The sequence below is a fragment of the Rhinatrema bivittatum genome, chromosome 2 (assembly GCF_901001135.1).
Source record: "Rhinatrema bivittatum chromosome 2, aRhiBiv1.1, whole genome shotgun sequence".
In the NCBI taxonomy this organism is placed as follows: Eukaryota; Metazoa; Chordata; class Amphibia; order Gymnophiona; family Rhinatrematidae; genus Rhinatrema; species Rhinatrema bivittatum.
This window is the reverse complement of record NC_042616.1, coordinates 325,494,924-325,516,882: the sequence shown is the minus strand read 5'-3', so window position 1 is coordinate 325,516,882 and position 21,959 is coordinate 325,494,924.

The window sequence follows — 21,959 nt, the reverse complement described above, 5'->3', positions numbered from 1 at the left end:
CCAGCTTGTGGGGGGCCTCCTGACCCCCACGAGACTTGCCAAAAGTCCAGCGGGGGTCCGGAAGGACCTCCTGCCGTCCAATCGTGTTCGTCTATGGCCGCCGCCATTTTTCGGCGCCATTTTGGAAAATGGCGCCGGCTGAAGACAACAAGATTCAGGAGCAGGAGCCCGTTCCGGACCGCTGCCGTTCCGGACCGCCGCTGGACCCGCAGGTTATTTAAGTCATTTGAGGGGGGTTCGGGAGGGTGGGGGATTTAATTTAAAGGGTCGGGGGTGGGTTTTAGGGGTTTTAATGTGCCGGTTTTGCGATTTTTTGATTTTTCACGATTTTTCACGATATTTTACCCCCCCAAACGGCAACAATACAATTCCCTCCCCCTCCCAGCCGAAATCGATCGTTAAGACGATCGAGGACACGATTCACATCCCTAAAATTTACTACCCCTTGGTGAACTTTGATGTGGAAAGTGACAGAAGAGATAGCCCCAACAAACATCTTTTCTGCCCTTTAGGATACAGCCTATGCAAGAAAACTGCAGCTGTGTCATTCCTGACAGCATACCTTCTAATGCCCCATAAATAGCACAGAAAGCTTTCCCCATGCTAAATAAATACCTCTGAACACCAGCATAGGAAGCAGCAGAAAGGAAATAGTAAAGGCTGTCTTTCTAGCTGAATGTGGAGGGCAGCCAGTCCTGGAATGTTGCCAGAGCTGTCTCACAGACCTGTCCTGTGTGGTGGAGCAGGAGATGACTGCAAACTGCTTTTTGGGTTATACTGGGTGCATCCTGATAGGTAGACATGAAACCACTATGCTTTATTTATACCATAGGTGAGCAAAGTATGTATAGGGTCATTAGTTGTAAGAAGCATTTAGTGTCTCAGTGATAAATGTGCATGATGGAAATCAATAGATTTAATGTGTTTATCCTATATGCAAACCAAGGAGGCTTGTCAGTGCTTGAGCTTACAACAGTACACTACTGTGTTACCTAACAATGACAATGTTTATGAGAATAAGGTACAATCCAGAAAAAAAAACAGTATTGGGTACACACATTTCACTATGCTGTACACTATGATCACCTTGCTGCCATTGATGTTCCTTGGTGTCTAGGTGGCTAACTCCTCCCACAGCAGCTTCAGAGAGAGTGCTGAGCACCAGCTGCTCGGATGGGGTAAAGATTAGGGACGTGAATCATTTTTTAACGATTTAAATTATCGTCCGATAATTTTAAAATCATCATTAATCGGTAAGGGACTCGATACAATAGGAATTCCCTCGATTTATCGTGAAAAATCGTTAAATCGAGTACGGGAATTATTTGGGGGGAGGGCAGGAAAACCGGCACACCAAAACAACCCCTAAACCCACCCCGACCCTTTAAAACCAATTCTTTACCCTCCCCCACCCTCCCGAACCCCCCCAAAATGTTAAATTACCTGGTGGTCCAGTGGGGGGGGGGGGGGGGGGTCCCGGCATGATCTCCCGCTCTCGGGCCATCGGTGCCATTATGTTGGGAATTATTAGAAAAGGAATGATGAATAAAACGGAAAATGTCATAATGCCTCTGTATCGCTCCATGGTGAGACCGCACCTTGAATACTGTGTACAATTCTGGTCGCCGCATCTCAAAAAAGATATAATTGCGATGGAGAAGGTACAGGGAAGGGCTACCAAAATGATAAGGGGAATGGAACAACTCCCCTATGAGGAAAGACTAAAGAGGTTAGGACTTTTCAGCTTGGAGAAGAGACGACTGAGGGGGGATATGATAAAGGTGTTTAAAATCATGAGAGGTCTAGAACGGGTAGATGTGAATCGGTTATTTACTCTTTCGGATAGTAGAAAGACTAGGGGACACTCCATGAAGTTAGCATGGGGCACATTTAAAACTAATCGGAGAAAGTTCTTTTTTACTCAACGCACAATTAAACTCTGGAATTTGTTGCCAGAGAATGTGGTTCGTGCAGTTAGTATAGCTGTGTTTAAAAAAGGATTGGATAAGTTCTTGGAGGAGAAGTCCATTACCTGCTATTAAGTTCACTTAGAGAATAGTCACTGCCATTAGCAATGGTTACATGGAATAGACTTAGTTTTTGGGTACTTGCCAGGTTCTTATGGCCTGGATTGGCCACTGTTGGAAACAGGATGCTGAGCTTGATGGACCCTTGGTCTGACCCAGTATGGCATTTTCTTATGTTCTTATGTTCTTATTTTGGCTACCACTGATAAAAATGGTGCCGATGGCCTGATAAAAAAAACCCCACCCCGACCCTTTACAAATTACCCCTTTGCTTCTTCCACCCTCCCGACCCCCCCAAAAACATTTTACATGTACCTGGTGGTCTAGCGGGGGGTCCGGAAGCCATCCCTTCAATCATACTGGTTTCAAAATGGCGCCGATCGCCTTTGCCCTCACTATGTCACAGGGAGCGATGGTCGCTCCCTGTGACATAGTGAGGGCAAAGGCGATCGGCGCCATTTTGAAACCAGTCTGGCACCGAGGGTATGATTGAAGGGATGGCTCCCGGACCCCCCGCTAGACCACCAGGTACATGTAAAAGGTTTTTGGGGGGGTCGGGAGGGTGGGAGAAGCAAAGGGGTAATTTGTAAAGGGTCGGGGTGGTTTTTTTTTAATCGGGCCATCGGCGCTATTTTTATCAGTGGTAGCCAAAATGGCGCCGATGGCCCGAGAGCGGGAGATCGCGCCGGGACCCCCCCCCCCCCCCCCCACTGGACCACCAGGTAATTTAACATTTTGGGGGGAGGGTTCGGGAGGGTGGGAGAGCAAAGGGGTTATTTGTAAAGGGTCGGGGTGGGTTTTTTTTTATCTGCTCAGACCTCACTAAAAAATTATCGATGTGAATTGGAATCGGAACCGATTCCAATTCACATCTCTAACGATCCGATTTTTTTCTCCCTCCATCCGAACCTGATCGTTAAAACGATCGGGCACACGATTCACATCTCTAGTAAAGATAGATAATGTGGCTGCCTGGTCCCTCAGCAACCATCTTGTCCTGCTTCAGCTTCACCAGCCTCCTCAAGTCCTGCCATTCATGCATCAGCTCGCCAATGCTGCGGTTGTGGTGGTAGATACTGTTCATGGCATGCCGGATCCTCTTCCAGACCTGATCCTTCCTGTAGGCTCTCTTTTTCTTGGACTGGGGACTGTACAGCAGATTCTGGACCAACATGACATGCTTTACCAGCATGTCCACCTCACCTGGTAGGAAGTTGGACTTTCTGCTCATTGCTCCACATTCCTGAGATATGGTGCAAGTAGGTCAAGAAATGGCCAACATCTACTATTGTAGGCTGGTAATTTGCATAAGTACGTGTCCATTTCACTCACAGTTGGGGGTCGATGTGCATGACCAAGCGTTGTGCGTGTATTTAATTAAAGTCCATGCGGAACATGTGCACACTTGCTGATTAGAATGCGTATCATGTGCACTCACAGGGATTTGTGCGCATATAATTTAAATTACTTAAACCTACATGCGTCAATTAGATAAATGGTTTCTATTTGTGATTTCTACCCAATCATCAGGACACCTAGGGCCAAGTATTAATGATATCCACAGTGATATGCCTGAAGATCATTAAGCAATCAAGGGGAGGCTGTTCCTGCTTATGCATAATCATGCGGGCAATACCCAGAGTGGACTTGTGCATGCAGTTGCTGTTGACCCAGCACAAGGTAGTTCAGGGAACTGAGATTACAATACAATAACATAAGAGGTCTGGAAGATTAAGCCTAGGGAACGTGTCTATTCTCTCCATCTGCTCATGGGCATTAATATAGGAAGTCTGTAACTCCTTATTTCTATGTGTCCTGTATCTCTAAAAGGATCCATGCCAGATTTTAAATGTTGCCCATGTTTTTTCTGGTTCCCTCCCATCCCTTTGTGAGGTGAAATAATTATGAATGCGAATTAGATGGGAAAATCCCACAATTAATTGCAACCCCCCATCCTCCCAACCCCCCAAGACTTGCCCGACCGCCCCCCCCCCCCAAGACTTACCGAAAGTCCCTGGTGATCCAAAGGGGGTCCCAGGAGTGATCTCCCGCTCTCGGGCCATCGGCTGCCAGTAATTAAAATGGCGCCGATGGCCCTTTGCCCTTACCATGTGACAGGGGCTATCGGTGCCATTGGCCGGCCTCTGTCATATGGTAGGAGCAATGGACGGCAGGCACCATTTTCTGCATATTCATTACTAAGACTCTAACTTTCACAAAATCCACTTGTTCGGAGGTCACCAAACCATTCAAAAGAAGGTGTTACCAATATGCAATAATATTAGCTAGAAGTTTTATATCAGAATTTAATAAAGATATTAGACAATACACCCCAGGAGTAGTAGGATCTCTGCCTAGTTTAGGGAAAACAATAATGGTAGTTCTATTTGAATTAAAAGACATTTCTTAAACTTCTAAGAGGGCCTGAAAAACTTTCTCCAGGTGGTGACAATCTATCAATATTTTATTCCATTTTCCTGGCATCCCATTGGGCCCCAGAGATTTGAAAAGTTTAGACTGATGTATAGTCGTCTAAATTTCTTGTACACACACAGGAGTATTTACAACCTGTAACTGCTCTAATATTAGTTTCACAATAAATCTCAATAAATCCACCTTTATGAGGAAACAGCTGCTCAAAAAATTGAAACTCACATATAAAAATATGTGAAGATGGACGGTAGTTGTTTCATATATACATTTTAGAGGTATGCAACTGGGTTACTCAATGTGCTTGTGTAATCCATGTTTATGAGGAAACAACTGCTTAAAAATTGTGCAAGCCACAAGCAGCACATCTTCACATATTTTTTATATGTGAGTTTCAATTTTTTGAGTTGTTTCCTCAAAAGTGTGGATTTACTGAGATTTATTGTGATTCAGTGAGATTTATTACACAGATATACACACTAAATTGTTATTTTTGGTTCTACTTCTGATTTTAAATTCAGCAATGAGGATGTTTCCAAATATCTATGTAGAGCATCAATATCCCTATTCTTGGCTGTATATAAATCTTTGTAGTATCGATAAAAGATATCACTAATCTCTTTAGCAAAGTGCATTAAAACCCTTTCTCATCTTTCATCAATGTGATATACTGAGATCCAATTTTGTTTTTCATCAAATTCCCCATCATGTGGCCAGGTTTATTGCCATATTGAAAAAAATCTATGCTTATAAATTAAAAGGCTTTTTTTAGTCCTTTGCTGGATAAGTGTATTCAATTTCACTTCTGTGGCAAAGTATTGGAATATATTATCAGCTATAGGATTCTTGATTAGTGCTCATTTATCCCTCTGCAATTGGTGTTCTAGACGTAAGATTTCTGTAGCCATGATTTGCTTCTTAAGTGCCACATATGCAATGATGTGCTCTTTTAAAACTGCTTTACCTGTTTCTCAAAATAATAATGTCTTTGACTGGTGTTTGTTGCGATTCTGCCTATGGCTAAGGCCACGGGCAGCCTCTTACCTCCGCTGCCAGCTTGCCTGTTTCCCTGACGCCATTGTGATGTGGCTGGAGCCGCCCCCGGACCTTTCCATGTGTCAGGAGGCCGTCGACATCATTCCCCCGTGGCTCGGAGCCCGCGCTGCGGCAGAGTGCCGCTGGAGTGCTGCCCCGTGCGGTCCGGAGGCCGCCAACGTTACCCATCCCCTCTGTGGGGAGGGGCCTTCTTCCCTGGCCTTGCCGGTAGCTGGGGCTGGTTTCGGCGGCAGGAAGCCACTCCCACATTGGAGCCTGCCTGCGGCCCTTCTCCTGCTCCAGCGGCGAAGATGCCGCTGTCCAGGGTCCTGCACCTCTTCCTGCTTCGTATTCCTTAGGCGCGGGGCCGCACCTCTCTTCTGGTTTTAAAGGGCCAGTGTAGGAGTGGCCCACTGATGACATCACATGGGTGTTCCCTGTCCAGACCTACAAAAGGGCTCAGTTGCCATTCCAGCATGGCCTTCGCAAGGAGCTCGTTCTTCTCCAGGACTCCTTGTCTTCTGCTCCTGGTTGTCTTCCTGTTGTTCTCCATAGGATCCTTCATCGTCGTCGCCTTCCTGGCCTTGCTGACGTCTCTTCCCTTCCTGATGTTCCAGTTGTTCCTGCTTGTCCACTGTGTCTTAATGTCTTCCGTCTCGGATGTTCAGATGTTTCCTGATGACTCTTTTCCCAGATGTGGTTCATTGTCATCACCTTCAGTTGTCTCTCCCTTCAGCAGCTCAAGCCTCCAGGACCTTCATCTAGCTTCAGGTTCCAGCCTCGGTTCTGGTCTGTCTCCTAGTCTGCTCCAAGTTCTGCACGCCATTCCTTGGAGCCTGGAGTTCTGCTCTGGATTCTGATCCTGTCCAGTTCTTCAAAGTCCTTGTGTCTGCTTCTGTTATGCCTGAGATCCAACCTGGGCTTGCCCGTCACTGGATGGTCCGTGACCAGCCCGGTGGGGTTGTGTAGGGCATGCAGTGGCCCAAGTGGTCCATGACCATCCCAGCTGAGGTGTGTAGGGTGCTCAGTGGGATAGTTTCATCTGTCTTCGCATAGGATCTCCACTTCTCCTCAAACATGTCCGTGATGCATGTTTGTCCAGATGTTTGTCGTCTGTGTTCCTGATCTCCTCCGATGCCTTGGAATCTGGCTTTTTCTAGCCTCAGCAGATTGTGCTCAGTGGATAGCCTGAGGGCTGTTCTGGCCACTGTAACCTCCTCTCCGGCTGTGTGTGTTAGAGCTCAATCCGGATTCCACTCCATCCTGAGTTTTAACCTTTTTGCTTGTTTGCCTTCCTGTCCTGGATCCCTGAGGGGTGGCTGTCCGTTCTGCGCTCTGTGCTGCTCTTCATTGGGTTTCCGTGAACAGTGGGAGTTCCATGCTCTTCTGTAGGTTCCAGACTTTTATTTCTCTAATTTTAACCTTGTCTTGCCTTCACCTCCAGTGTTTTCATTGATGTCAGGTCTTGATTACTCCAGTGCCAGTGACCTTCCTCCGCCTTACCTCTTGTCCAGTCTGCTTCCTCTGCCATTACCCAGCAGCAGGTTCTAAAGGGCTTGGACTGGTTGGAGGACTAATCAGGGGCCAACCTTGTGTGGTTGGTCTCACTGAAGTTGTGAAGGTCGGCAGAGGTCTGGTCTTCGCTCTACTCCCAGATGAGGCTCCATCTCACCGCAAGGGCACACACCACTCATTCCACAATGGGGAGAACCCCCTAGCACTCCCTCCCATCGCATTGCAACAGTGTTGTTTTTTAAATGTGTCAAAATCTTTGCATTTCTCTTTAAAATATTCTTGAAACTGTACATTGATGTATATATATATATATAGGACATCTCCAAGAATGAAAAGAACCTTCAACAATTTATATCTTTTAACAATGGACCCTATTCCAAATCCTTCCAGCTCCATTCAGACAGGCGCATGATTGGAAATTTCTATAGGGCTCACTTCTGTGCCTATAACTTGCGAGAAACTAGAAATAGATATTAAAATATAATCCAGTCTAGCACGAGAATCATGTACCATTAGTATATGTCTGTAGTCCTGCTCCATGGGATGGAGACTATACCATATATCTAAAGTTTCAAGGATTTTCAGAAATAAGGGATTCCCTTTGTTTGAGAGATGGGCATTGAGGGATTTATGGGATACCTATCCATAGTTGGATCATATGTAGTATTAAAATCTCCTCCCAAAACAATAGGCTGTTACGATTCCTGCTTGTGGAGCCCATCCCGCAAGCAGGCCTCTCCACTTACATACCTTCAGCTGGCACCTCAGTCGTGGCAGCCCACCGCTGCCACCGTCCCCCATGGCCCAGAGGCCACGGCAAGTTCCTGCCCTGCGTGGCAGGGCCGAGCCTGCCGGGAGCTGTCCTTCACGGCTGTGGCCGCCGCTGCCTCTTCTGCTTTCGTCCTCGTGGCTGGAGTCACTGCCGGGGTCCTTACGCGGCAGGGAAGCTATTCCTGCTAGTGCCTGCCTCTCCAACACCTTCTTCGCGGCTGGAGCGCCACCAGCAGAGACTCCCATGTGGCAGGGCCGCCACCAATGCTATCTTCATGCGGCCTGAAGGCCACCCCAGCCAGTTCCTCTTGCGGCGAGGAGCCGCCACCAAAGTCCCTCCTGAGTGGCAATGGTGTTGCGTCCGTCGCTGCTCGACGCCCTCACTCCGCCCTCCTTACCACTGTGGCGACTCCCTCCAGGCCTGATGGATGGGTTGCTGCCGCGGCATCTTCTTGCCGTCTTCCTCCGGCATCCCCGGAGCGGCACGACGCTGTGGATCCGCCATGTTCCTGATGATGTAGGGCGCGCACGCGTGCTCCAAATGATGTACCAGCAAGGGCGTGAACCTCGGGGGCGTCCCCCTGAACTGATGTCATCCGCTTCCAATATAAAAGGTCTCAGAAATTGCTAATGGATTGAGTTAGCAAAGGTTTACCGGACAAGGGTTTCGTTACCTAAGCTACTCTGCCTCCTCGGACTTACCAGGGGTACCCGCTCCTCGGGGGCCTCGCTCTCTTTTCTCTATTTCAGATTGCCGATGGGAACCAGTACTCGCTTCTCAAGGGCCCATGTTCCTGAACACTCTGAAGATCCTCTACTGCCTGGAAGATATCACAGATACAGATAATTGTGAGTTACCTTTCAGATTGCCGATGGGTACCGGTACTCGTTTCTTGAGGGCCCATGTTCCTGAACATTCTGAAGATTCTCTACTGCCTGGAAGCTATCACAGATACAGACAATTGTGAGTTACCATCGCTCTCTCAGAGCTCTCCCTGGAACCAGGTACTCGCTCCTCGAGGGCCTAACCCTTTCCAGCTACTGAGCTTTCTATTGACCTTTTGTGAGATTTGTCATCCAGTTCTGGCTATGAACACAGTATACCTGTCTATTCACTATCTATAGTTTCTCTACAGCTCAGCCACCCTGGGATTGTGGTTCCAGTACCTGAGGGACTTCAGCCCTGCCGGGCATAGCAGCTCACTACTGCCACCTCTGGTGGTTCTACTACCTGTCTAATAAAATAATTCTGTGTCTGTCTCCATACTCAAGCCTAGCAGGTGGTCCCTCTCAGGATATCCTTCTGGGGGCGCTGTCATCTGCCATCAGCCCAAGGATTCACCTACCTACATTCCTGTACAGCTGAGTGTCCTCTCCAAGCACTCCGCTGATAACAGATGGCTACTCCTTTCCTACCAGGAGTCTTCAGCAACAGATTCATAATAGCTTGCTAAACCTCCTGCTGGAGCTAGTACACTACAGATTGCTACTCCTAGCTCTAACCAGAGCTTTCCTACAAGAATGCTACTCTTCCTCTCTCAGGAGTCGAAGCATAAGAGATTTGATAACTCCCTAGCAGATCCATAACAGATTGCTAACTCCTATCTGATGCCTCTGCCCATCCGGCATCAGATCTACAATAGATTGCTAACTCTTCCCCTTTGGAGGAATAGATCATATCAGATAGCTAGCTCCTCCCTCCAGAAGAGCTCGCTTCATCACAGAGTGCTAGCTCCTCCTCTCCAGAGGAGCTCGCATGCAACAGATTGCTAACTCCTCCTTCCTCTGGAGGAGTAGTTCATAACAGATGGGAGGCCGCTGACTCTTTGATGTGATCCTGTGGCTTGGAAGCTGTTCCCAGAGTCTGCCTGCTCCATCTGTTCCTGTGCAGCGGGGTCTCTGCTCTCCATGGTGCTGTTTTGCTTCCTGCCTGCTCCTAGGTGCTGGCACGCCCTCTTCTTTGTATTTAAAGGCCCGCGGCCAAATATGCCCCGGGCCCCACCTAATGACAGTTTCCTGCTTTAGGCCTATAAAAGGGCCCTGCCTGCCTTCATACAGGGCCTTTGGATCGGGTTTCACAGTTGTCTGTGTCCTCTTCTTTGGTCCAGGTCCTCTGTGGTCCTCTCCTGCTTTGACGGCTCCGTCTTTATGTTCCTGACATCCTTGATGTCCTGTCCTCCGTCATCTCACTGGTCCCACTGTCCTGAAGCTCCTCTGTCTTGATGTTCCTGATGTTCCTGATGTCCTGGTCTTGTCTCTCATTGGAGCACCTTCACCCGTACCTCTAGATTTCTTCATGATCCTGATGTCCGATGTTCCTTCCTGATGCCTTTGTCTTCGCTTCTGCCTCCAGTTCCTTGGTTCCTTGATGTTCACTTTCCTGGTGTGCCATCATCGTTGTCCATGACCAGTCCACGGGCGGGCTGTTTATGGCACCTCATGATACGAGGCCGTCTTCTCCTTCGCAGTGTAAGCCTCCAGAAGATTTCTGCTTGAATCCTAAGTCTTGAACCCTGAGTTGTCAGTGTATTCTGTATCTTGTATCCTGAGCTTGAATCTTCTCCTGGTCTTCGGAGTTCCTTGCATTCATGTCCGTCCATGCCTAAGACTCTGTTTGAACCTGCTCCGATTCAGTGTGGTCCGCGACTAGCCATGGGAGGCTGTGTAGGGCATGCCCCAGTGCAGGCCTCTTCTGGATCACCATGTTCCAGTCTCATCCATTCTACACCTCGTCTGGAGGCTGCTTAGAGCCCAGAGTGGGCTGTCTAGGGCACGCTGCTTCGCAGTCTCAACCCAGCACTTTGATCATACGTCTTCGTCTATAGTGCCTTAATCCTACATCTTCGTGTACAGTGCCTTGATCCTGAGTCTTCGTCCAAGTGTCCTTGCCTGAGGCTTCATCCAAATTCTTCAATGTTCCAAGGCCTCCATATGCCTTCATCCTCTCTCCGGCCTGCCACCTCTTGCCGTTACCCAGCGGCAGGACCGAAAAGGCTTGGAACAGTCGGAGGGCTGTTCATTGACCACCATTGCGTTCTTGGTCTTCCTGAGATGTGCAGGTCCAATAGAGGGTCTGACCTTCTGTCTCCTTGTCTTCATTTCAGCCTTGTTCTGCTCCTTGTCTGCCCATGCTTACATCAGCTCACCTCTCGCTGTGCTCTTGGGGCTCCTCCCTGAGTGGTGTGGCAATCCAAGGGCTCACGTCTCCTGCCAGAAGCAACCATGCCTCCGCACTCGTAACATAGGCATAGGAGAGTATTGCACGAGGAGATTGATTAGGGTTAACAAAAAACAAATGTTGGTACAAGTTTGGAACATACTGTTATGGCTGCCGGCCACAGCAAGCTGCGACCAGGGCCAGTCACTCACCGGCGCGGTGGACCGAACCGCTGACATTGAGGCCCGGCTTCGGCGGGCTTTTCCTGCGGCAGTGTCTGCTGCTTACCAGCATGGCCGCGGCGTCCTCTCCGCGCGGCTAACCCCACCCCCTGGGGTTCCCTAGGGCTGCGCGCGCGGCAGTAGCCTGGAATTAAAGGAGCCTCTACAGGAAATAGGTTGGGCTCCTTCCTGTGGCCTCCATCTTCGGGGAACTATTTAAGGCAAGGTCTGTGCCTTCAGACCTTGCCTTGGCTTCTTGGCTCCTGTGGTCTTGTGCCTGTACTCCGTTCCTGTGATTGACCTCCCGTGCTTGACTCCCGGACTGGCTGCTGTCCTTCCTTGGTACCTGATCCTGGACTGGCTTCTGACTTTGTTTGGTTCCTGATCCCTGGACTGGCTGCGGAGTATCCTCTGGTTCTTGTTCCCTGGACTGGTTGCGGAGTATCCTTTGGTTCTTGATTCCTGGGCTGGCTACGGAGTATCCTTGGGTTCTTGTTCCCCTGGCCAACCATTGACTACCTGTATCGACCTGCTGGCCCATGCTACTTATATCTCCCTGGCCCATGCTACTTATATCTATTCCATTTCAGCTCAGCCTTTGAATCGTACGACCTGCTGGAGGCATCAGCTACCCGAATCACACGACCTGCTGGAGGCGCCAGCTCAGCCTTTTGAATCGTACGACCTGTTGGAGGCACCAGCTATCTGGACCACATGACCTGCAGGAGGCGCCTGCATCTAGATTGCCCTCATCTGCCTCTCGAGATCTTCTGAGTTGGCCTCGCCTTCCGACGATAGAACATTGACACACCACGTCGGATCAAGGGTCCACCTCCCGAGTCAAAACCCATACATATTTCCCAAAACCATAGGTGACCCAAATATGAGACCCTCACCATAATAAAGTGCCCCATAGGATCTTGTACTATCTTTTCAATCTGAAATGGAATAGAGCGATATATCAGAATGGCTACTGCTGCTCTACATTGACCAGAGGCAGCAGAAAACACCTGACCTATCCAATGTTGACATAATTTGCCATGTTCCTCATCAATTAATTTGGTTTTCTGCAGAAATGCGATATCTGTTCTAAGCCTTTTCATAGCCCTCAACAATTTATATCTATTAACAATGGATCCTACTGCACAAACATTCCATGTGAGTATCTTAGTTTGTGTGCATCATAAATACTAAGAAAGCTTTCCACCCATCTGAATATAAAACTGAACTCCACATGAGCTAGTGTCGCCAGCTTAGATACCAACTCTCACTAAAATTCTCCCTGAAAGTTTTCAAATCAGATATGTATCTCTCCTACCCCCCACCACTACCACCCAGTCCACCTTCTCCCTGGCCCATGCTACTTATATCTCCTATATCCCTCCCTATACTGCCATCCCTCCCTCCCCTCCCTCCCCTTTCTTCCCAACCCCACCAAAATCCCCCCATCCACCCCTCTACCTTATCCGCATTCACTTCCCTCCACATAGAATTGGTCTCTATACTGAGGGGTCGATTTTAAAAGCAGTGCGAGTGTGTCCATATGCGTGTAGTTCCTGGCATACGCACATGGATGCACCTATTGTGTAACATGCATGCATCACTGCACGCTTGTTGTAAAATGCAATATCTGCATGCACATGCATGCTGGAATTTAACATCTGTGCGTGCATGTGTGGTCTGCCTGTGACTCGCACACGCAGGGGGAGGGAATGTTCTATAGTACTCGAGATGACGCGATCGAGCCTTTGCCCAGTTCCCTCCCAGACCTCTGCAATTAAAGAGCGAACTAGGAGGTAACTTTCCTTTAATCCTACCTACCCTTCCTCCCTTTTCCCATCTCCTCCCCGACCCCTAAACTAATCTTAACAGACCCCTTTTTTTAAATTTTAATACTTACTGCTCCTCTGGAGCAGAAATATCTTCTGCGTGCTGGCCGACTGCCAGAGCACGCTTCCCCAGGACAGCATCTAATGATGCTGAATGGGTCCATCCCCTGTCCTTCCCCTCCCCACCGAGACCCTGCCCCCACCTTGCCCCTTTGTTCAGGCCCGGCACTTTGGCACTTTTTGGGGGATACGTGCATGGCCAGGCCCTTTAGAAAATTTGTGCAGCATACGCAGGGCCCAGCCACGCTCATAACCCCTGACTTTTATGTGTGCAGGCTTTTAAAATTGGCTCGTGAGAGCTTAGGGTATGATAGTATGTGTGAGGGTGTAATCTCCCAGGGTATTCCCAGCATAAATGAAATTATTAGACATAGCATGAATCTTATGTGCATCCATAAAATAACCACATTCTCCATATCACTCCCCCCCCCCCCTACATAGCAGAAATATCAACTGGCAAATATTTCACTTGTACTCTTTAGAAAAAAGTCAGCGTTAGAGCCCCTCAAGGACTCAAAACTTGGAGAGATCTAGCATTTAGAACTGTCTTGGCCCGATGAAACACTGTGATCTCAGTTGTTGCCCCCACATCTTAAGTTTTTTAGTAGACAGGAGGAGCAAATTAAATTGTTGGAAACTTGTCTGCATCTACACACTCATTCACCATCATATACAAGCGAGCAGTGCAACCTTCTTGCAAAACGTATCATTTCCTTTAGCTATATGATCCATTCCAGAGTATATCTGAACTGTTCTGCTGGAACTTTTCCCCAATCTTGCAATGAAAACTCAGCTGATAAAAAAAATCAGAGATAGGCCTCGACACACGATGCCACTCCTACATCCATAGTAATTTGCTGTCCACTTGAATTGCTCCTGACTTTTGAGGCTAGTCTCCCCTACTGTCAAAATGCACTGGATAGTGAGATAGGATGTTTTCAGAAACATCCTAAGGAGAAGTAAATTGTTTCCTTCCAAACACCAAAACTGTTAAAAAAAAAATACATGAAACTCACTCAGCTCTGTCGTCACATGCAATAAGTTGGGCCTAATGGCCAACAAATGCTGCAATAACTTTATATATCACAAATGAACACATGAACAATTTATAATCCATCTTTGCAGTTTAAGATGATTATCAAAACTGATTTGCATCCAGGGATTCATGGCATATTGTCATTAAAATTCTTGTCTGTCACAGTCTTATCGAATATTTGTGAAGAACCAGTGTGCCATATGCGAAGGCAGCCAGGTACTGAAGAGCAAATTTGATCTGCTTCTGCACCAGAGTGGAACACATCAGGCTAAATTCCTTGCTCAGAGATGAGGCTTTGACTAAATAATCCTGAAGGATGTAACATAGTAACATGTTAACATAGTAATGATGGCAGAAAAGACCAAATGGTCCATCCAATCTGCCAAGAAAGCGTCCCATAGTAATAACTACTGCTCCATGCAGGTCACCCCTATGATTCTGTTAAGGGTAGCAACTGCTGATCCATGCAGGTTACCCCCAGGTCCACTACCCCCATGCTCTTTTTTTGTTCATTCCCATCCTCTAGCCTTTAGTGATCCACAGTGTTTATCCCATGCCCCTTTGAAATCCTTCATGGTTTTAGTCTTCACCACTTCCTCTGGAAGATCATTCCAGGCATCCACCACCCTCTCTGTGAAGAAATATTTTCTGACATTTGTTCTAAATCTTCCTCCTGGAATTTCAAATTGTGACCCCTATTTCTACTAAATTGTTTCCAGTGGAAAAGGTCTGTTGTTGACCATGGATCATTAAAACCTTTCAAGTATCCGAAGGTCTGTATCATATCACCCCTGCTTTTCCTCTCCTCCAGGGTATACATATTCAGTTTCTTCAACCTTTTCCATAAGTCATTCGATGGAGACCACCCACCATTTTGGTTGCCCTTCTCTGGACCGCCTCCATCCTGACTCTGCCCCTTTTGAGATATGGTCTCCAGAACTGAGCACAGTACTCCAGGTGAGGCCTCACCAAGGACCTGTACAAAGGAATTAACACTTCCCTTTTCTTACTAGATATTTCTCTCTCTATACAACCCAGCATTCTTCTGGCTTTTGTGATCGCCCTGTCACATTGCTTCGCCGACGTCAGATCATTAGACACTATCACTCCAAGGTCTCTCTCCTGTTCTGTGCACATCAGTCTTTCACCCCAGTTCTTTCAGATTACCACACCCCAGATGCATGATTCTGCACTTCTTGGCATTTAATTTCAGTTGTCATATCTTTGACCACTCTTCCAGCTTCCTTAAATCCCATCTCATTCTCTCTACTCTACTGCATCATCTTTGGGGCCGGAGGCATTAAAATCGCTGTGCCGACCACAAGTACTTTCTTCTGGGCCTTTTCTCCTCACTTGGACTGCTGCCTCCCTGTGCTTTCGGCACTGATCCGCCAGGGTCTGGGACCCAATCGCTTGCTCAGATCCCGCCCACCTGACTGCATCATCATCTTTGGGGCCGGAGGCATTAAAATCACCATGCCTGCCCCTTAGTGCGCCCCTTTGTGCTCCCCTTCTGCTCCCTCATTCGTCCCTCCCTCCCACCCTTCCCCCCCTACCCCCAAGCTGGCCAAAAGTTCCTGGCCTCCTGACTTGCCAAAAGTCCCTGGGGGTCCAGCAGGGGTCCGGGAGGGATCTTGTCGTTGGCTGCCAGTAATCAAAATGGTGCCGATAACCTTTGCCCATACTATGTTACAGGGGCTACCGGCGCCATTGGTCAGCCCCTGCCACATTGTAGGAGCACAATATGGTGCCAATGGCCATGTGACAAGGGCTGACCAATGTCACCGGTAGCCCCTGTGACATAGTAGGTCAGAGGCTATGAGTACCATTTTGAGCGAGGCAGGCACGCCGCTGGATCGCCAGGGATGTTGGTAAGTCTTGGGGAGGGATCGGGATGGTGTGGGGTGGTTGTATTTAATGTTTTGTAGTAAGGTTTAATGCTTGGGGTGGGTTTTTTTTAGCTTCGTTTTCCCGCATCGTTTTTTGGGCCGGTTTCGGTTTTCCCCGTTTAGTTTTGGAAAACCGAACTTTACCCTGAAGCGTCCGACTCAAAAGACGACCTGGTAGTAAAAAAAACGAAGCTCATCTCTAATATACACTCACGATTCCAACTGGCTTAATTTTCCTTTCAACGTTGCACACCCTAATCGACCAACCAGAACAATCAATAAAGGAACCCTCCTGGTGCCCTCTCTCAAAAAGGCACACCTCTCGTCCACAAGGGATCGTGCCATCTCAATTGCAGGGCCCTCACAATGGAATTCACTGTCCACAATTCTACGTCTTGAACCACGCAACCCCAAATTCAAAAAGAAATTAAAAATGTGGCTTTTCAAACAGGCCTACCCTGACTAGTTTCACTTTTTACACTTACCTCAAATGCCCTCGTCGTCAGCCGTCCTGAACCCACGTATATAGTATTGACTCTGTATGCTGTTCTTACGCATATTTATTGTCGATAGTTACTTCTGTTATTGATAGTTCCTTTGTTACCTGTTGCACTGTTTGCTGCCTTTCTGCCTTCTTTATCTTTGCCCCCACCCCCCATCCTGTTTTTTGCAATTTCCAGCCTTTTTGTTAGAATGTGAACCGGTATGATGTACCCACTAATACCAGTATAAAAAAGTTTTAAATAAATAAAATAAATACTCCTTCCAGCATGTCCACTCTGTTGTAGATCTTTGTATCATCCGCAAATAGACAAACATTACCTTCTATCCCTTCTGCAATGTTGCTCACAAAGATGTTGAACAGAACCAGTCCCAACACCGATCCCTGTGGCACTTATTATGAGTTTTGATGCAGAGAAGGCCTTTGACAGGGTCTCCTGCTCCTTTCTCCAATTTGTACTGGGTGAATTTGAATCCCTGCCAGGGCCACCCCACCACCCTTTCCTTCTTCCCCGGCTCCTACCACTAATACTACTATTACTTACCATTCTCTCTTCAGAGTAGGTTCCATTTTTCATTATACGCTGTCTTCTATCCATCAACCAGTTTGTAATCCATGCCAACACCTTGGAGTTCACTCCTCAGCTTCTCATTTTGTTGTTGAATCTTATATGTGGTAATGTATCAAAAGCTTTACTAAAATCCAAGTAAATTACATCAAGCACTCTTCCTTGATCCAGCTCTCTAGTCACCCAATCAAAGAAATAATGCAGATTCATCTGATACAACCTTCCCCTGGTGAAACCATGCTGTCTCTGGTCCAACAATCCTCCTGACTATAGATAGTTCACTATCCTTTCCTTCAGCAGTGTCTCCATTTATTTTCCCACCACCGAGGTGATGCTAATCAGCCTGTAGTTTCCAGCCTCTTCTCTGCTCCCACTCTTGTGTATCGGGATCACCACTGCTCTTCTCCACACTAAGCACCACACCCTAATCCAGGGATCTAAGGAACAGGTCACACAGCAGACCACCAGCACATCTCTGAGCTCCCTCAGTATTTTTGGATGAACCTCATCAGGCCCCATGGCTTTGTCCACTTTCAGTTTTCCCAGCTCTTCCCATACATTGTCTTCTGTAAATGGAGTTTCGTCTACTCCACCTCCTTCTACAGTTATGTTAACAAGTGATGGTCCTCTTCCAGGGTCTTCCTTAGTGAAAACTGAACTGAAATATTTGTTTAGTATTTCTGCCATTTCTTCATCTCTCTCCACCTATTGATCCTTATCATTTTTCAATTTCACTATACCACTATGGACCTTTCTCCTTTCTCTGATGTATCTGAAAAATGTTTTGTCACCTCACTTTACCTCCATGGCAATCCTGTCCTCTGCCTGACGTTTTGCTTTCTTGATTACTTTTTTCATCTCCCTCAGTTTCACCAGATAATCCTCCTCGGATTCCACTTTTTGGGATCCTTTATTTTTCTTAAAAGATGCTTCTTTTGTTTTTATTACATCAGCCACATTCTTTGTGAACCAGATCGGTTTCTTAATTCTCTTACTTTTGTTTACTTTTCTAACATATAGATTTGTTGCTTTTGTAATTGCTCCATTTAGTTTGGCCCACTGTTCTACCTACCAGGACATTAGAGACATTATCTCCATTAGTGAGCACTAGTCAAGCATAATTCCCTCCCTTGTGGGTTCCATTATCATTTCTTTGAATAGAGCCCCTTGCAGGGCATCCACTATCTCTCTACTTCCGTTAGATTCTGCAGAAGGGATCTCTAGCCTGGCAGATTAAAATCTCCAACAATCATCACATCTCCCTTCCCACCTTTTGTATGTCTTCTATCAGCTCAAAATCTAGTTCTTCTGTTTGAGTAGGAGGCTTGTAAACTACACCGGTAAAAATAGATGCACCATCCTCTTCTTTTAGGATGGCCCTTAATGCTTCTTCTCTACCCCCAAATCCATGCAGTTCAGTTGCTTGGATATTGTTTTTGAAATAAAGAGCTACTCCTCCTCCTTTTCTGACCTCTCTGTCCTTCCTTAACAAGATATAATCTGCATATGTTTATTTTATGTTTATTTATGTTATCTTAATCATGAAATTAGTCTATGGTAATGTTTTATGTATTTTATATAGGAGTTGCTTTAGTTTATTTAATACTATTGCAACTTGTAATTGAATGAGAGTTATTTTATTTTGAGATTATATTTATTTTGGGCAATATATATTAGGCTTTTAATTTTGTTTTAGTAATTTTTTATTTCTCGAAGAATGATTTTGGATTATTTATGTATTGTCTTTTTAAAAAATTCTGTAAACTTGTTTCACCAAAGGTTGTGGAGGAAACAAAATGTTCCCAGATATTTGTTTACCAGTGATTCTTTGTATCAGCAGTACATGACATCAAAGGCTTGGTGTTTGACAACATAAAAGCAGGTGGTTGCCTTGTCTCCCCTCTTTGGCTTTTGTAAGTCAGTCTGGACCAGGTTTGGGACTGTGTCATGTCAACAGATAGCGTGGTGACTGTCAAAGGCACAGGCAGGGCAATAAGAAAACAGCTACAGCAGACATGCAAAGAGCCCAGACCAGGAGTTTAAACATCTAGAATGTTGATGACTGGTGATAGGGCAAGTCAAATACATTCCCTACAAGAATAACAGGTGGAAAAGAATGAGCATCACAGAGTAGGGATGTGCATTTGTTTCATTCGTTTCATATCACATGCTTGTATAGAAAACAAATGAAACAAATGAAACAAATGCACATCCCTATCACAGAGTGCATCTTAAAAACAATGTTACATGGGCTACTACTAGAAATATTGCATCTATCCCAAGCTTGTTGTAAGTCCTGGGGAATGTGAGGTACTCTTCAAAGGAAGAGCTTGCATGTGTTGTGTTCCTATACCTTATATCTACTTTTGCACTCATCACTTCTTCTTTGTCTATGACCTTCAATATTCATACCTAAAAAGCTTACCATTTATTGATTGTCCAGCTACAATGCATTACAGATTTTAGCCATGAAAAGATGGAGATACATGTGTGATATTGAACCCTACAGTAAGAGCAATGCTAAGTTGTTATGCTGGAACTACTGGCACACCAACACAATAGAACCAGCTCTGTGTGCAGAATCTAAGGGCTCCACTCACAAAAACCTTTACTTTGTAGCTGGGATAGAATGCTAAGAGGATGCATATAGATAGCCTCCATAGGCATTATATATTATAGCTGATCAGATCCTAACTGGTAGTTTTCTTCCAGCCATATGACAGAAAGCCTTAAAACAAAGCATGCAAGGAAGTAAGTGTTAAACAGTCAAGTAGCCAACAATCCCCCTATCTCCTCTCCTTAAATCTCTGATAAATAGCTGAGTGTAACAGGATATAGATGCCATGTATGACCACTGGCAAGTTCGCCACCACATTGAGGATGCACATATATGCATCACAAACAACTTACACATTGAGAGTTTGCAATTGCAGGAGTATTCTTCCCTCTCATGGGCTGGAATAAAAGCCACATATGTGCAGTCTATGGCACTCAGAACATTAAAGAACTGCTTCAAATCATACAAATCCATCTGTATAGCCCCAAGTTCATGTCTCTGTTGTTGCGTCAGAGGTGGACACTTGGGCTGAGGTGGGGTTGATGCAACCCATAGGTAGGAGACCTATGGGTCCCCACCATCGTCAGGTGGAGTGGGCTGATTGTCAGAGGCCAACTGGAGCTTCACCAATACCAGTCCTCATTCCCCGCAGGTTGAGCCTTTGGGTGCCGGGGCCAGCTTGACTTAGGTGGGCCTCTGTAGGTAGTCAATGGAGAAGTCAGTTCAGCCCAGAGACAGCAGATGAGAGATGGTTCAGTCTTACACTGGACAAGGTAGTGTCCCGGGGACTTGGGTGCCAAAGGAACGAAGGCAGACAGGGGGTGCCCGAGCACAAGCAGGCCGAATCCTGAATAGACCAAGTCCAGGAAGTAAGCTGAAGAGGTGTCAAGGAACAGGTTTGGGTCAAGGCTGGCGGCAATCCAGAGGCAGTGGCAAGCAAGGCTGAAGTCTTATCAGAGAGAAAGTCAAACGTAGTATGCATAGTCAGACGAAGCAGAGGTCTGGGTCTGTAGATAGGCAACAGCGTAGTCAGGCAAAGCAGAAGTCTGGGTCTGGAGATAGGCAGTAGCATATTCAGGTGAAGCAGAGATCTGGGTCTGGAGATAGGCAATAGAGTAGTCAGGCAAAGCAGAGGTCTGTGTCTGGAGATAGGCAATAGCATAGTCAGGTGAAGCAGAGGTCTGTGTCTGGAGATAGGCAATAGCATAGTCAGGTGAAGCAGAGGTCTGGGCCTGGAGCTAGGCAATAGCGTAGTCAAGCGAAGCAGAGGTCCAGGCTTGGAGAGAGTCGATGGTGTGGTCAAGCGAAGCAGAGGTCCCGGCTTGGAGAGAGTCAATGGCGTGGTCAAGCGAAGCAAAGTCAAGGTCCGTGTAGTCAATCCAAGGTATGAAGCAAGACAGGAACAAGGAGACAGGAACCAGGAACAAATGAGGAGCAGGAATGCAGGAGTGAGACAAATCTCAAGGAGGCAATGAGTACTCGACCAGTGAGGAGACCTGTTGCAAAGGCAACACTAGGGAGCGGAGCCTGTGCTTAAATAATATAGCTCTGTTGATGTCATCATCCGGGGCCACAGCTAGGAGAGGCCCGCGGGCCATGCGGAGAGGTCCAATGAGCAGCAATGGGCATGGTGGCTGGACCAGGAACACCAGGGGCTGAAGCAGGTCTGGAGGCCCGAGGATGGAGCTGACTGCCCACCACCGCCAGCAAGGAGGAACCAGGAGCTGGAGTCACTGTAGAAAGGTGAGAGGGCCATGCCGTGGTTCTGCCGCTGATGGCACGTGTAACATCTGTGAGGGAAATCTGATGTGCTGATAAATATGAATGCACAAGGCTTGGAGCACCTGATGCAAAGACCTAGAAAAGCTTATTTGTGACATGTCCCCTACAATACTGACAGTTGTCTGGAAGGATCCAGAAGCCAGGAAATGCAGTTATTTCAACAGTTTCACTAGGTCTGGAATGGCATGGAACCCGGCTGTGATAGGATTCAGATCTTCTTTTAGCTCTTCATATAATGTAACAATGGCTTGTGAGCTCAGTCAATATCTCCTGATCACCTCCTCCTCAGGAAGACCAAGCAATGTAACAGAGACATGAAATATTTACTCCCAGCCAGGACAGCATTGTTTCCTGTGTAGTATGAGACCCCCAGCTCCCTGGGGAACCTGCCCTAGTGGCTCATCCACCTCCAGTTGTGGTTCTGGCATGGGTGGCATTTTGACCTCCCTGGCCTCTTACTGATTCTGGTTCACTTCCCTCTGCTGCAAGGTAGCCAAAAGCAGATCATAGTAGCCAAAATTTTTGACAGAAAGTAACTAGGCAGGCAAGGAAGGTCATTTTATTGGTCTACAGCTCAGTA